This window comes from Schistocerca gregaria, chromosome 3 (assembly GCF_023897955.1).
Source record: "Schistocerca gregaria isolate iqSchGreg1 chromosome 3, iqSchGreg1.2, whole genome shotgun sequence".
In the NCBI taxonomy this organism is placed as follows: domain Eukaryota; kingdom Metazoa; phylum Arthropoda; class Insecta; order Orthoptera; family Acrididae; genus Schistocerca; species Schistocerca gregaria.
In genome coordinates this window covers 216626131-216643718 of record NC_064922.1, presented here as the reverse complement: position 1 = coordinate 216643718, position 17588 = coordinate 216626131, and positions in this window count along the sequence as shown.

Below are 17588 nucleotides of genomic sequence, written 5' to 3'. Positions count from 1 at the left end.
CTGGCGTCACTAACTCCCTGCTTACATGTCCATGAGTGGTAGCAGCAGCGCGTACGATCTCTGAAGGGACCGATAGTATCTCCGCGGTGTCGGTTGGTTTGGGTGGAGCAACGGGCAAGCCCCCGTCGCGCGGATTTGGGCTGGAGGCGCTGGTGGCGTTCACGCGTGGTTTGAGTGCGAAATTCTGCTTGCGAGTGCTGCGAAGTTCGTCGCCCACCGATCTTGGACATGAAAGTTGAGTCCTCACTTAACTTACTATTGAGCCTCAACTGTTTCATTTCTTCGTTTGATTCTGGTTGTCTCTTTTCGGACATTCCCATGAGCAACAATGTGTGGGGATTTAAGTCGGCTAAGATTACAGCCGTTTTCCTGTGAAATTTGACTTGACTTAATTAATTCCCCGTTATGGAAGTTCACCAGCAGTTCCGGTTACCTGCCATGTATTTTCCGTGACGTGTTGTTGCTGTCCAGCGAGGTGTGTAGTTCGAAAGCTGAGGTGTTGTTGGTCGTTGTGGGCGCCAATATTCTGTGTGTCGTATATTGTAATTTTGTAGTCGTTTTGCTGGTTGCGAGGAGCGGAATTGATTTGGTTGATTGGTCCGTCGGCTGTCTGTCGGTTGGGTTTGCGTCCAGATTAAGAAGTAGTTGGACAGGCTGCCTGTCTTACCAAAACTGGCGTTATTGTTACAATCCCAGTCCGACCCTTGTAAAATTCTGAGTGCCGTTCCTTGTGTGTTATGTAGTAATTTCCTTGTTTGGGTTTTAGTTGTTTGGTTGATGTGTGGCTTTCAGCCGAGTATCAATATCTCTTAAATTAATGTTCTCGTCTTGCCCTTAAGGCATGAGATTATTATATTTTTATTTGGGGCCTTCAGCCAAATTTTACTGGAGAGCTTTTAAGATAATTACTTCCGCCATTTAGATTGAAACTCTTTCTAGGCTTTGAGCCGTTAAACATATTTGTTGATAGGTGGCCTTCAGCCGAGTATAAATATCTCTTAAATTAATGTCCTTGTCTTGCCCTTAAGGCATGAGATCGTTATATATTTATATCGGGCCTTCAGCCGAATTTTACCGGAAAGGTTTTAAGATAAGGCCTTCTGCCTTTTGATTCAAACTCCTCTTATTGCTAAGGCCTTCAGACGATTAGTTTGAAGACTTAGAAATATTCTATGGTAAACCCTCCAGAAGAACATTGTACTTCAATTTTGCTTAAGCAATGTGTCCTGGATTTTGAATGTGATCTTCAGCCGATCTAAAGGTACCCAAAGGAGGTTTGAGTGTTTTCATCCTTGTTGTAATATTGTGTGTTTGTAAATAAAGTTTGTATTTTGAGTGTAACTGCCAGGAACTCATTTTGGTCACTGTCCACAACCTAATGCACTCTATAATGCAAGCCCAGTGACCCACCAACTACTCTGACGGATCTACGACGAATCGCCGTTGAGGAGTGAGACAATCTGGATCAACAGTGCCTTGATAAACTTGTGGATAGTACGCGACGACGTTTAAAGGCATGCATCAATGCAAGAGGACGTGCTACTGGGTATTAGAGATACCAGTGTGTACAGCAGTCTGGAGCACCGCCTCTGAAGTTCTCGATATATGGTGGTACAACATGCAATACGTTGTTTCCATGAGCATAAAAAGGGTGGAAATGATGTTTATGTTGGTCTCTATTACAATTTTCTGTACAGGCCCTGGAACTCTCGGAACCGAGGTGATGCAAATGTTTTTTGATCTTCGTCTACATCTACATGAATACTCGGCAAATCACATTTAAGTGCCTGGCAGAGGGCTCATCGAACCACCTTCACAATTCTCTATTAGTCCAATGTCGTATAACGAGCGGGAAGAATGAACACCTATAACTTTCCTTACGAGCTCTGATTCCCCTTATTTTATCTTTGTGATTGCTCCTCCCTATGTACGTCGGTGTCAACCAAATATTCTCGCATTCGGAGGAGAAAGTTCGTGATTGGAATTTCGTGAGAAGATTCCATCGCAACAAAAAACGCGTTTCTTTTAATAATGTCCATCCCAAATCATGTACTATTTCTGTGACACTCTCTCCTATATTTCGCGATAATACAAAAGATGCTGCCTTTCTTTGAACTTTTTCGATGTACTCCGTCAGTCCTAGGATCCCACACCGCTAAAAGAGGACGGACGAGCGTAGTGTAGCCAGTCTCCTTAGTAGGTCTGTTACATTTTCTAAGTGTCTTGCTGATGAAACGCAGTCTTTGGTTAGCATTCCCCACAACATTTTCTATGTGTTCCTTCAAATTTAAATTGTTTGTAATTGTTATACCTAGGTATTTAGTTGAATTTAGCGCTTCTAGATTAGACTGATTTATCGTGAACCGAAGTCAATCGCGGTCTTTTTAGCACTTTGTGTATGTCAGACGCTGTAGACTTCCGCTTTAAGATAATACCTTACCAACTCAAAGACTAGTAAAAGTGTAAGAGGACGGCACGCTGCCAGTTTCGAATGCCTTCTGTGAACTAGTCCAGTAGCACTCCAATGCAGTAAAGTAAGTCCTCTGGGGCAAGCAGCAACTGAACCAGAATGTTTTGTATTAGGTTCTCGTAGATCTTTGGCATCAACAGAAAATCGACTGGGACCATTCACATTGTTAGTCTTTGACCTCCAAGCACAGATATCTCTGAGAACAGTCACAGTTGCAGGCTGGGTCATTGGAAAAAGTGTGGGTGGTCGTAGGGCTCTTCTCCACGAGTTTCAAGTGGTATTGTGGGCTAGGGCACACTGCATGCAAACATGTACTCACACATCCACAATTGGAAGCAGTGAGGGGAAGTGGGTGGTGGAAAGTTATTGGAGAGTGTGTTGGAGTGTGGAGGCAGCTGTAGGACAATCCAGCAGGATAACACCCTCTAAAAGAAATAAGGTAACTAAATTCATTACATCCTTCCTCAACACAGACTGAGAATATTTCCAGCAAATTAACATGTAGGGTTTGGAGGGGAAGGGGGCAATATCTTGATCTACAGGTTGACGTACAGGTGCTATAACGGGAAGTAATCACATAAGGGGGAGTGGAGACGATTTCCCGAGTATCGAATATCAAAGGACACCGACATCCATTCAGCAGTCGCTGGACCGTGAGATCAAAGGCAGCTGCTGCCGTGAGGTTATCGGGTGACTGGGCGGCACCGCTCGCGGCGTCCTCTGGGAGGCTGAATACCGAACTAACTAGCATGCTGACTGAGTGGCGGCAGAAGCGGCCACTCAGTGCTTACGCTTAGCGGTGCGTGGGATACTGACACTGCGTGGAGGAAGGTGCTTGTGTTCTCAAACGTCGGCGCATACATCATCTTGGATGTATTTACCGCTACAGTCCGTTTACGGTGGAAAATTAATGACTTGATTTGCAAAATGTATATGCGATTTTTAGACTTTGAAAACTTCATAAATGCTTTATTACGAAGATGAATCATCGTAAGGTCGTTTTCAGGGTTTTAAGCGATCTATTTGACACCAGCCGGCCGCGGTGGTCTCGCGGTTCTAGGCGCGCAGTCCGGAACCGTGCGACTGCTACGGTCGCAGGTTCGTATCCTGCTTCGGGCATAGATGTGTGTGATGTCCTTAGGTTAGTTAGGTTTAAGTAGTTCTAAGTTCTAGGGGGCTAATGACCACAGCAGTTGAGTCCCATAGTGCTCAAAGCCATTTGAACCATTTGAACCTATTTGACACCTCAAAATTTTCAAACAATTGAACTGATATTATAGAGCAAATGGACTATTTCACAGAAAGGAACAAGCGCTTTATTCTTCTTCTTCAAAATTTCTCTATGTATAGTGCAAAGATTTTCTTGTGACATGCGGTTGTGACCAAGCCATTTAAAATTGGGAAGTTCTACATTATGCAAATAAAGGCTTACTTAGAAGAAATCGAGATGTATGCTCATTTGAAAATCAAATCATCAATGCTGCTCAATGAACAATTAGATTTTCACGAAAAATATCTTATACGACCTTTTTGACAAAATTTTTTTAATAGAAAGCACCTACTCTTTTGTTTTAAAATATAAGACTAGTTATACCCATGGCAAACGCTATGTATGAAAAATATGCTACACAACATAGGTTTCATAATAATCAATGTCAATTTAAATTTTTTTATAATAATCAATGTCAATTTAAAACATTTTTTTATTAGATCGACGAGTTGTAAATATTTAATCAGCGGTCTCATCAGTTATTCAGACATACATTACGTGAAAATTACTGTTGCTATAAAGTATGTTGCTATGAAAAGTACAGTTAAAGTAAGACGATTCTGCAACATCCAACAAAGATGCTATTGTGATGTAGGCGACTCGGTATAATCGATATATACCACAACTCCAAGGACTTTCACATTTGATGTAACTGACACTGTAGTAGTATTAAGGTTGCCCATAGAGGGCACAGCTATTAAACATAATAGTTTACCGTTTTTATCTAAAATATAAATAAGTTTTACACATACTAACTATCTGTTAGTCAGACATTCCAAATGAATCAATTTTATGTTATTAGTGTATTTCGTATTTTTATACTTTGACGATAGCGTCATAGTATGAACGCTGATTGGAAGTTGTGAAGTAGTGTGACAGGAAGGAGGCGGAGACTCTGCATACTTAAACTCAAGCTCAGCTCTCATAACCATCAGTTGACTTCGTAGCAGCTAAGGAGAGCTCCGCCTACCATCCTCCAAGGAAGCCATGGGTATAATTAATTTTATTTTATCTTGTCAAAAATTTTGTCATACTTAGACACTCATTTTATTTAAGGATTGGTTCCTAGTATTTTCTAAAATTAATTCACAGGTCTGAAGATGGTTATGTACAAATAACCGAAACCGGTCACCTATGTTATTGAGACATAAGTGTTGTGATCAAGACTGATCTTTAGTTAAAATATTTAAAAAGCGTTTTTCAATGTGCAGGCGAGTTTGTAGTTTAGTTTCACTATCGCTTTGAGCACCGTGTGATTACAGGACATTTCATTTACTTTTCTCGTGATATCCTGTTCTGTTGTGTGGCCATTTCATCGATCTTTTCGTGAACTGCAGATATTTCAAGAAACGCGAACAGCTCCAACACATGCAATAGTCCCTATGAATTGCGAAATGCATTTTCAACCCAGCTGATAAAATGCCATTATTAGCTGTAAATTATTCTACATAAGATCGTCCATTATCACCTCTTCCATTATCGTGCAGGAGGCTAAAGAGACAGCCCTCAGCTCAGTACTTACAGGTAGCCAAGCTATTAACGTCCTCTGTGACCAACACCATCATAACTGAATCGCTTAAATCCTTCACCTACGGCAGTTCAGTACTGACTGAGTTGTTTTTACCATCAATTTGCTACTGGGGGAGATCGGAATTCGGCATTCCTATTGGTTCCCAGGGTGTACAAGCCCATTCGTAGTGTAAGACGTCATGGTCTCCTGACCTTCATTGCTTACATATTCCGCCCTCACAATCATATTCCGCACATAAAGATGCTTCATTCGAACCGAAACTCGATAAGATAAAGTCAATGTTGTATGAACTCATGTAAACAACATGCAAATAACTCCTAAATCGCAAGTGCGCACCGTGGTTGAAATACTCGAGGCTGGCGTACACACTTACAATCCAGACACGACGGTCACAGGAGCTTTTAGTTCGAGAGAGGCAACCACACTCCAGGAGGCCAGTCCCAAACCATCTACATCAGTTGGTGGCCGCCCGTGGACCGGACAGCGTTCACCCCAGGAAAAGTAGGAATGACCCCATGTTGGGCTTAAAAGCAAATTCCGCTACATTGTGTGGGAGCGGCTAGCCTATGCATTCTTTACACATAACACACAGTTTCAGAGATTTTCACAGTAAACGCTAAACGCTTACACTACAGATTCCTGGATCATTCTCCCATTTTAGAAGAGCAATGCTCATTGGCAGGCGATATTCTGAAGCCTTGAGCTGAAGGAGTAATGGAAGGGACCGAAAGATATACCCCTTCACATCTGGCATGTAGAGGCGCCGTTCCGTTGTCGCTCTTGGAGCAAGGAACAAGTCTCTCCTCAGTACTTCACTGGGACAGCACCTCTGTCGAGAGCGAATCCAAGTGCTGCTCTATATTCAGTCCTTGCGGTTAAGCGTTGTTCACTGTGTTGCCGCCACACTCATTGTGCGGTGTGAATGGACAGAGTTATAGTTAAACGACAGTGAGCGAAGTTTTGAGTGGACTCGTGGTGGACTGGTTATCTGTCCGGTGTACCATGCCAATAGTTAGACTAGGGGCTAATAGGAATCCTTGATTTCATCAAGGCGTAGAGAGAGTTAGATTGGTGAAGGTCTATCCGGATAGAACGATAGTTATCTTATTCGTCAGCAGCGAGCGGCGTAGACAGCAGTCATCGCAGCTTACGGTATTGTGTACTACAGCTATTGCGGGCCCCATATGTCCTCCACAACAGTACACTTCACTGCATTCCACACGTGACAGCCTCGAACGTACCTAGCAACATCTTCAAGGATAATTATTCAAGTTGAGTAAGCGCGCCTCACAGCCATTCTGATAGGTCAACAACCATCTTAATCTTTGTATAGAAATTTCATTAGCGAATCCTATCCTTGAGAGGTAACTTCACATTCCGAAAAGAACCACGATATAGCTTGTTCCATTCATAACTAAGAGTGCCATTGTGATTTCTCAGAATTTTTGCGAAATAAATAATAACTTTCGTTAGCTTCATGTTTTTCTTACACTAACTAGCAGTACTCCAGTACCCAACTTTCCCACTAGTTACGTAAGAAATTTTGTGGATTTTTGTGTCATTTCCTTACAGTGGACGACTCCAGAAGATAGTGTGTGGGTGGAAATTGCATCTTGTAGGAGCCACAGGGTGAAGGGTACATCACAGATTAGTCCGTTGTGCACAATAACAGAATCTCAGATCAACCCAACGCTCATGGTGTTTTGAACAACATAACTTGTTTCAAACTTTAAGATCAGCATTTGCACACAAGAAATCGGAAAATGTGGGTGTGGGTGGCAGTAGTGACGGGGAGGCAACGGACTGTGGTAACACCACCAAAAACAGATAAAGACACTATCTTACATCAGTCCTCCCCAGGAGCTCAGGACAGTTTGAAGTAACATTCTTCCTCTCTAGCAGCTGATCACAGACTGGTCCTGTTTCCCACCAATTCACAGATGAGTGCATGGAGAGGAAGTACGGCATGGGAAGGGAAGTGGAAGGGGATACTTAGGGGAGGAGTGAGCATGGTGACAATCAATGCGATATTGCCACAGCTATCCCTTCAGTGAGAGGGTGAGCAGTCGGTCACCTTTCTGAATAAGTTTACCAACAATTCCCTAGCTTCAGCTCTGTTTTACATGTCAGCATTTTGGGAGCTTGTCGTACTCCATTTAGAGATGGCTTGTTTACTCTAGCCTTATTCTCGAGAGTTGTTAAAGCAAGTGCAAACGATGATGCGTAGGCAGCCTCACAGGAAAGAGGCCGCTGACGCCTCAAAAACAATATTGGGTGAGGGACTCAATCTCGCACCAACAACTGCTGCACATTTCATCAGCTGTATAGAGAGAGAGTTACTACCACGCTACCAACGACGAGGCGTAAGAGATACATCGGGAGTCGTGTCTTGCGTTCACAAGAGCTGTTCCACGATAGGCAAGTCACGAAATCCGAGAGAGCTATCATTCAGGAACTATGGAGTGATGATCAATAGTCGTCTTACCTGCGGAAAAAGGAAAAATGTAAAAGGTGTACAACTTTGTTTCCGCCATTATTTCGCCAACTTTTGAGACTTTAATGAAACAGATTGGTTACGCATGTGTCATTCTAAGTATTTTCTATCGCTGGCCACTACCTTTCTCCAACCTTTCGGGCAGTGTACGAGTCCCTCGTCGAAGAAATTGTTCATCTTTTGAAGCGATCCACGAATCGATCCAATTTGTAACCTCTTCATGAGATCGGAAGTGTTGGTCAGCCAGGTCATGCGCTATTGATCTAAACAGTTGATAGTCAGAGGGAGCAATGTCTGGAGAATACGGCGGTTAGGGTAGGACTACCCATTTTAACGTTTTTGCCTCTGAAACACACAAACACACAAACGCCGTTCAACGTCTCACACGGGACCCAAGTTCCTTGTTTCTGAATCTACATCTACATCTACATCCATACTCCGCAAGCCACCTGACGGTGTGTGGCGGGAATCATTCCAGTAGCCTCGAGACATTTTGAAATGTCTTGTTCTGGCACTTCCCACTATTCGTACTAATTCTTATCGAGTTTGACACCAGTCTTCAGTCAGCATCTTCGAAAACGTTCTCTCTTCCACCACTATGTCGGTCTACGACGTTAAAATCGCCGTTCTTGAAGCGTTGAAACCACTCACGACACGTTATTTGACTGATAGCATCCTTACCGTACGCACTTGAGAGCCTTTCGATGAGAATCAGCTGCTGTTTCCTTCATATTGAAACAAAGCAATAACATCTCCCGCAAATGACGGGAATGAGGCTCGTAAGCTAATATTTTCTATCAAGAACAACTTTATGATGCAAACACAAAGCGCCTAACATTTGACCGACGTCCCAGCTAAATGTCAGACATTTGTGATCTGTTTCTTTCGACCGCTACTTATCGCTGTCACCACCTATCGGCGGAAGCAAAGCTGTACATCTTGTACATCTTTCACTCTCAATGTACAACATCGGAATATACACTGAAAAGACAAGGAAACTGGTACACCTGACTAATATCGTGTAGGGCTCCCGCGAGCACTCAGACGTGTCGCAAGACTACGTGGCATGAACTCTACTAATGTCTGAAATAGTGCTGGAGGGAACAGAACCCAGATTCCTGCAGGGCTGTCCATAACAAAATAAAAGCGCGATTGGGGGGGGGGGGGGGAGGGGGCGCCGAGATCTCTTCTTAACAGCACGTTTCATGGCATCCTGGATATGCTCAGTAATATTTATGTCTGCTTTGTGTCTTGCAGTCATCAAGAGTACATGAGTAGGCCTTTGGCTCCGAAAGCCCATATCGATGATGTTTTGTTGAATGGTTTGCACACTGCCACTTGTTGATGGCCCAGCAATGAAATCTGCAGTAATTAGCGGAAGGGTTGCACTTCTGTCACGTTGAACGATTCTTTTTAGTCGTCGATGGTTCCGTTCTTGTTGGATCATTTTCTGGCCGCAGCATTGTTGTAGATTTGATTTGTTACCGGATTACTGTTATTCACGGTACATACGTGAAATGATCGTACCGGAAATTCACCATTTCATAACTACGTCGGAGATGCTGTGTCCCATCGCTCGTGCGCCGACTGTAACACCACGTTCAAGCTCACTTAAATCTTGGTAACCTGTCATTGTAGCAGCAGTAGCCGATCTAACAAATGTGCCAAACACTTGTTGTCTTATATAGGCGTTGCCGGCCGCAGCGCTGCATTCTGCCTTTTTGCATATCTCTAAATTTCAATACGCATGGCTATACTAGTCTCATTGGCGCTTCAGTGTATAAATTGTTTAAGGATTCGCCATATAGGAAACTAGAAGGAATCCCGACCAACACACTGAAAGGGAAGTGCACTGAGCGTCTACAACTATCCTGCTCAACTAAGTGATCTAGCCGGCCGCGGTGGTCTCGCGGTTAAGGTGCTCAGTCCGGAACCACGTGACTGCTACGGTCGCAGGTTCGAATCTTGCCTCGGGCATGGATGTGTGTGATGTCCCTAGTTTGGTTAGGCTTAAGTAGATCTAAGTTCTAGGGGACTGATGACCACAGATGTTAAGTCCCATAGTGCTCAGAGCCATTTGAACCATTTTAATTGATCTAGAAGCCCCGACGCATGTTGCAACACTGCCAAGCTTCGACGGCTTACCAGAAACTCACAAACATATATTACTCTATGGCCTATTGTAAGCAAGGTGGAGCACCCACGTACCAACTGACCGAACATCTATCGACAGTCACATCGGTAAATATCATCTCCGTGTCAAGAAAACTCTACGTTTCATTCACCACTTGCAAGAACTGTGACTTCAGGACCAGGACAGTATGGTGAGCTTTGCTGCGGTCTCTTCCCTCGTCACCAGAGTCCTGCTTGCTGATTTCATGAAGACAATCGCTGAGAAATTCAATCTGGTAATGTTCAGTCTCTGTGAATTTCTGTTCACACCAGCGTTCCGCCTCTTAGTGACGAATACGATGAAAGAACGGATGTTGTAGTCATGGGGTGCACTCTCACCGATTGTAGCAGACTTATTCATGTAGGATTTCGGAGAAAAATCTTGGGAAATTCGCACCAAATCCCGTATCTTTCCTCAGATAGGTTGATGACACTGTTATTATGTAACTTAACTCTCTGGACCCCAAAGAGGCAGGAGATGCATCTACGGGGCAGGTGCAGCAAATAGAAAATGACGAGGAGGGCAAGACTGTGGCGTACCTCCTGAACACCAGCAAAGTATCGTACAAAATCTGAAGAATCATTGCTCGATTTAATATTACATGCGTTTTCCTTGCACCTTCGAAAACGTGTGCACTACTTTAAGTACGGTGGAAGGTAACTTCGGGCTGGCTGTAGTTGGTGTCTACAGTGATCGATGCAACTGCTCCATGACTTCTATCGGACAGACAGTCCTCACAATCAAAGAAATGTGGAAGGAGCACAGCACACGTACCGAAAAGTAACCAGCGAAATATGCCGTTGCAGGACAGTTCTGGAACATAGGGCACTCAATGAAATGTGAAGAGACAGAAGTATTGAGACACAGGTCGTCGTGGGGAACTGTGACCCAAAGTAGGCTGTCCAAATAATAGTAGTCGACCACCTGATCCAGGGAGACACTGGCTTCAATTTTAGTAAATCTTACGATCCAGCGGTCACAAAACTGAAGCCGCAATATCGATCGAGGGTTACTTTCGCATACGACAGGGCAGCAGAATTACTGAGCGATCGGATTTCATGCTCAGCATTCGGTAACGACGGCCCCTCGTAATAGGGATGGATTGCAGAGTAATAAGAATACGAAGGAAGCGCAATGTAGCGAAGATGCTCAGTCTGCTGATACCAATAGAATATAACGCCAAAGGACACTGAATATCGTGCTACATACACGATGGCCCGCAGCTAAACACCTAATGTCAGTAAAAACAGTACAGGATGCAGAAAAACTGCTCAACGCGACCACAGGCATGCACTTCCTCAACCCAGTTCAAGACAAAACTGTGCGTAGCAAAACCTAGTTCCGCTAGTAGGGTTAACAGAAATGCAATTTGGATAAGGCGAGACTCTGGCAGCTCTGTAACTGCATGCAGTGCGGCCAAGAAGGGGTAACATGAACTCTGCACTGTGCTGCAGGTTTAGTTCCGCTCCGCCAGTCATAGCGGTCGGTCACACGATGTCTGCTAGTGTGCGCTGCAGCCAGTGTTTACAAGTCCTGTGCAGTCGGTACCGCCTCGCAAAGCGTCTACTACAGAGCTGCAGTACGCGGAAAATGACAAAATTTACTCTATCCTAAGAGCGTGATAATATAAAAACAACATTGGAACTCTTCCCACAGAAGAATACTGAGAAACTGTAATTCGACAAGGACAATGTGCGGCCAATGCCTCTCGAAATCCAGAGATGGCTAACTACCTATATGACACCAAGAAGAGGTCAAGTAGGCATTGTGCAACTGAATACCCAATACAGTGGTGACCTGAACTAAAGCCAAAAACGGAAAATTGGCAAGGTTTCGTATATTTGACGATGGCACAGTATAAACATATGGTAGTAAAGTAGAAACAATGCAAGGAGTAACGAAAGTATTCAGGTAGATGAAAAAGGTACCTCTTTTTTTTTTTTTTAAACTTAAGGGGATTACACAAATATTCCGGTAAGTGGTTAATGTGCTCAGTATGCGACGTGACCACCTCTGGCAGCAATATAGGCCTGAGAACGATGGGGCATTCTGTGAATGATGTTATCAGTCCCATGGTGAGGCAATACCGCCCGTTCTTGCTGTAAAGCTGCTCAGGAATTTTGGAGAGTGGGTAGTGGCTGCTGACGTGAATCAACAAGTCTCCCTACGGCATCGCTGACATGCTCTGTGAGATTCAAATCGGGAGAGCAAGCAGGCCACGGCATGTACACGATGTCTTCCGGTTCTCAGGAAACATCAACCATCCATGCTCTCGGAGATCGAGCATTATCGTCCATCAGTACGAAGTCTAGGCCAACAGCCCCGCACAACAACGGTACAAGGGCCCCAAGATTTTGCCACGATATCTGACAGCAGTTAAACCTTTCTGACTCACTGGTAAACATAATCCTTGCCCACACCATTAGGGATCCTCCACGATATCAATCGCTTTCCATAATGTTTGGGTACCGAAATCGTGTCCCATGTTCCTTCCACATACGAATCTGTTGAGAATCGCTCTGCAGACCAAATAGGGATTCATCTCTAAAAATCACATTGGCCCTCTCTTCTACCGACGATGTGGCATTTTGACTCCACTCTATATGTTCTTCTGTGAAGAAGGGTCAAAGGCACACATACGGTAGGTCTCCGACAGTAAAGGACACTCTGCCGAAGCGTTCAGAGCACCGTCGGCTTCGATACAACGCATCCAATGCGTGATGCAAGGTCAGAAGCCAGTTCGCCGTACCGTCGTGCCCTAACAGCCAAATAACGGTCCTCTCTTTCAGACGTCAAGCGTGGTGGGTCCAGCCCTGATCTTCCGGATACAGATTCGGTCTGTACAGTGTTGCCAAGTCCTGAAACCAGGAAGACGATTCACATTAAACCATAGTGCTACATCATTCTGTGACTGTACTTCCATTCTACCTATGACCGTTCACCACAGACAGGCGACTTCTGTGTGCCATACTGCCCTGTCTGTGACACTCTACACGGCGATTGAGGATGCGGGACTATTCTGCAAACTACTCTGTTTCTTAGAGGCACTGGCGTTATCGTTGCCGTGGTCGTCCTCTGACTGGAATGCCATCTTTCGCTATAACACGATCGCACGGGCATCTCTTCATAGTTTGTATGCTTATCTAATGAATTAGATGCAGGACAGAAAAAATCAGTATGCTGCTTTAATTTTGGACACCAGTGTAGTTGATCTGCTCTTTCAAAACTTGCTCTAAAATAGTGGATCAGTGAGTTATCAGAGCGTACTGATCACTTTCCGTTAGCATTAGCAACAGGCTGTATCGTTAAGTGTACCGTTAGTCCAGTTGAACCTCACAAGTCTGCATATCATTAACATCCCCATGGAGTTTCCAAACCAAGCCATAAAACTCAAACTGTAGCCTTATCGATACTTTCGTGCAATGCCGAACGAGGTCAGAAATGATTTTTATCAATTCCCCTCCCATAATGGAATAAGACTAGTCAAACGGGAAGTTAAAAAACCAATCCCGACTGTAATGAGCAGTGGAGGCTGTCAAGCATACATTAGATTAGTGGGGCTATTAACAGGATGCTTCACATGTGGTGAAGCAGATGGTGACAATCAAGACTTTCCCAGACGAAAATTAAGTCTAGAACTGAACCCAAATAAACGTAAATTTCTGTTTTTCAGACCTTGTAGCAGGAATAAGTAGTGAACCGGTAGCAAACAGTACCATAGCAGCTGAAAGTAATTTATTTGCTGTTAATGTCTCCGAGACTGTAAACAACAAGCTTTAACACGAAAACGTTCTTTCAAATGTTTGAGACGAGCGCGATTATCCGCTTTGGTCGTACGTCGAAAGAGTCAGACCGTTTTGGAAACGGAGAATACTTGACAGTCACGTCCACGCCAGAAGTATAGCTGAAAAGGACAGCATAGCCGACAGTAACACTGTCAAAACAACAAATAATCTGACCCTCAAGCAGGCATTGCAGTCGCTGTCGACAGTTACAACAATGAACCCAGAAATTTCCGCGATGGAGCTCGTTTATTGAGACACGATGGGCGGTCTTGAAACTAAACCGATGATACGTCCAGAGGAAGGATCTGTAGATTCGCCATAAGAAACAACAGAACAATTACAGATGGACATAGTCTGCTCGTATAGAAACACTGTGTCAGATGTAGACTGAAAAGTCTAGTAAGGAAGGGAGGAGAAACGACGTAAACAAAGAGTGCACAAGAACTTCCATTAGTGACCTAAGGGACAGCGAGATTCAAGATGTAACAATGTCTGACTCAGAGGTGATGTCCCATGAGCAACATCAGTTGTCTAGTGGACAGTTGTAACAGAGGAAAGAAAATTAAGGAACTAGGACTGGGAGGTTAAAACAAACGAAGCGGAAATGTGGGAAAAAATGAGGTAATGCCTAATTTCACTTTCAATCCAAAATCTAAACCTATTTCATGATTAGTAACAATAACAGACATAGGAATTAAGAAAGGCTAATTCACAATCCATTAAAGATACTTGTGTGCTATCAAAATTATAAAACTTGTACTTCAAATATCAACAAGATATCATTTAAGTTGAAACACTCCTGTATCGAACGCTCCTTATACGCTGCTAAAATATATATCCATTACTGCAGGAAGTCTAAACCAACGATCTAATGAATTTGCAGGTTGCAACGTTATTCTTGCCAGATACGAAAATGCTTGTTCAGTTATAATAACAAAAGATGGCATTGAAGTGGATGAAACTGGGAAGCTATTTAGCGGTAGGAGAATATCAGCACAGACAGAACGCACAACCGTTGTAAATCTGTATATCTCCTCTGGAAAGAGTCGTGGAGGGGCGACGGCGGAATTTTCCCAACAGGAAATCGTGTCTGTTTTGCCAAAAACATGAAACAGAGTCGTATTTGGTGGTGATTTTAACTCTGTTATTACTAAAAAAAACCCAAAGCCAAATTTAAACAAATGCGTCGAAGCGAAAACGTGGGTACAAACTTAAATATGTTTGACATGTAGACGGCGAAAAACGCAGACTTAGTAATGTGCACCTACGTTAGTAATAATTCAGCCAGTAGAATAGACACGGTTTACATCCAACAAGATTTAGTACCTAACGTGACTTCGTCAGAATCCGGCCCGTAAATTTTTCTGTTCATTGTGCTGATATTACGAGAAGCAGTTTGCAAGAGGTCGATGACTAAGAAATTTGTTGCTAGCGCACTCGAGCAGATGTAATTTCGATGGATTGCTCACGCACTGCCTGCGATATGTAAGCTATAAGAGAATCTCAGACCAGAGAGCAGTGTTGACTGCAGTAGGAACTGTGTAGCTGCTATACTAGTAGTAGTAGTAGTAGTAGTAGTAGTAGCAAGCAGTCTGTTTTACAGAGTTGGCTGGGCCGGTCGTGTGGAGTAATAGCGGAGCCTGAGCGTTGGTAAAAGCAGCCTCACGCATATGTAGTATACTTGTATCGAGTCCCATGTAAAATGTTTTGAAAATATTTCTTAATAATAATCTTTCTCATAAAAAGTAACTTTTCACAATCATTCATTTCAATTTAAAGAACTTACTAATTTCTCCAATCCTTGGTCATCCGTATTATTGAAAAGAAAAAGTCAGTTCCTTTTATACATGACGAATCTATCGGCCAGCATTGCACTCGGTTGTGCCACAAAAATTTCTTATAGGAGCACATACATATGTGTTATCCGGCGACCTTATTAAGGTAAGAATTTTCAATTTATTCAGAATGATCTTTCAGGGCTATGACGCAGCACTGCTGACGTCCAAAATCTACCAGTTTAAATTCACAGTCAATTATTGAAAGGTTATAAGTAAGGCACAACTATTTATTGAGAGATTACTCACATTTTTTTATTGATAGGTTAAGAAATCTATATATTGGGAGGTTACGCTAAATGTCTATGTTATAGTTATATTTTTTACTGTTGGGATGTTTCGGCACTTTTCTGTTGGGAGGTTACACTAAATGTGAATATTATGTATATTATTATTTTATTGTGGGCAGGTTACAAGTTGACAGAAGCAAACAACATTCCTCGGAGAAGGACACCGGAAGTTAAATGGCACCTTTCTTAGAGATGAGGAATTAAGAACGTTGATGCTGGAAACATGGAAGGCCTGCGTCTGAGGCCCCGAACTCAATTCCGGCATACAGCTTTAATCTGTCAGGAAGTTTCATATCAGGGCATACTCCGCTACAGAGTGAAAATTTCATTCTGGAAATAACCATCAGGCTGTGGCTAAGCTGTGTCGCGCAGTATCCTTTGGTCCAGGAGTGCAAATCTTACAAGATTCGCCGGTGCATTTCCGTGAAGTTTGGAAGCTAGGAGACGAGGTACTGGGGGGAGTACAGTTGTGAGGACGGATGGTGATTCGTGCTTCGGTAGCTCAGTCGGTACAGTACTTGCCCGTGAAAGGCACAGGTCCCAAATTCGAGTAGCGGTCCTACACGTAGTTTTCATCAGCAAAGAAGTTTTGTATCAGAGCACACTCCGCTGCAGAGTGAAAATTTCGCTATCGAAAGGCACAGAGCGTCAATTCTGCCACTACTAGCACCAATAGACAGAACTCTTTTACCAGCGATTTCTAACAGAATGCAAACTAAATGCCCTCATCTCAGTTGACTTTGGATGTGCAAAAATATTGTCAGTGAAACGATTCCTGTGTTTTAGTAGAACCGTCTTGCGGGTTCATACAAGTTTATCGATGTCATTAAGAGTATACACTCAATGGACTGAACAAAAAGTTGCTTCCCCTCTGTGGAGGGAACCGCAGTATGTCAGGACACAAGAAATTGTGACCCCAGCCCAAAAGCGTCACTAGGAAAACAATACGGTAATCTGCCTATCGGGCCAATTCGTACACTACCTAATACTATCAGAAACGCCGAGATTAACGAAATTTAAGTTTAGGCTGACAAAATTACACCATGAACTGCTGAAAAAACGATCTTATCAAAACAATTTTGCAAATTACGCACGAGCATGATATTCCTGCATCTGATATATTAAGATCGGTGTATGGATCGCTGAATACTGTCCTTTCACTTCGGAATAAAGATGAGTACTTTTGTTCATTATGTAATTTTTACTTTAAACGCATCTAATGATTTTGAAGCTGTCTACAGACAGTCCAAAGAAAATATGCTACAACGGAGGAGAAGAAATTTATTTTATTTATATTTCTAACTTTCCTGACAGACAAGAATCTCGGTTTCTGTAGATAACAAGTGATGCGATTTAAACAAAATATCAGATTTCCTAGTTTTCTACAAAGCACCATATATTTTATTTTCAGAAGGAAGAGAGACATGAAAGATTTCAGAAGAAGGAAAAGTTACGTTACTGTTTATGGATAAAGGATTATACACCCATCAAATGGGACATCACTGCATTATTACTTCTCATTTAAGTTCCACAAAATGGAAAATTGTCTTGTCATTGTTTTCACAGTGAAGAAGATATTTAATTTAAGTAAGTAGCAAAAAGTAATGAAGTTCCCACTTTAAGAAAAGAAACAAAGAATGTAGTGCCAGTGTCGTGGGGAACGGATATGCTTATAACCCGATGTTATAATCTCATTCGCACCACACTTTTGTGTCAGTGAAACCATCAGATTGTATCCAA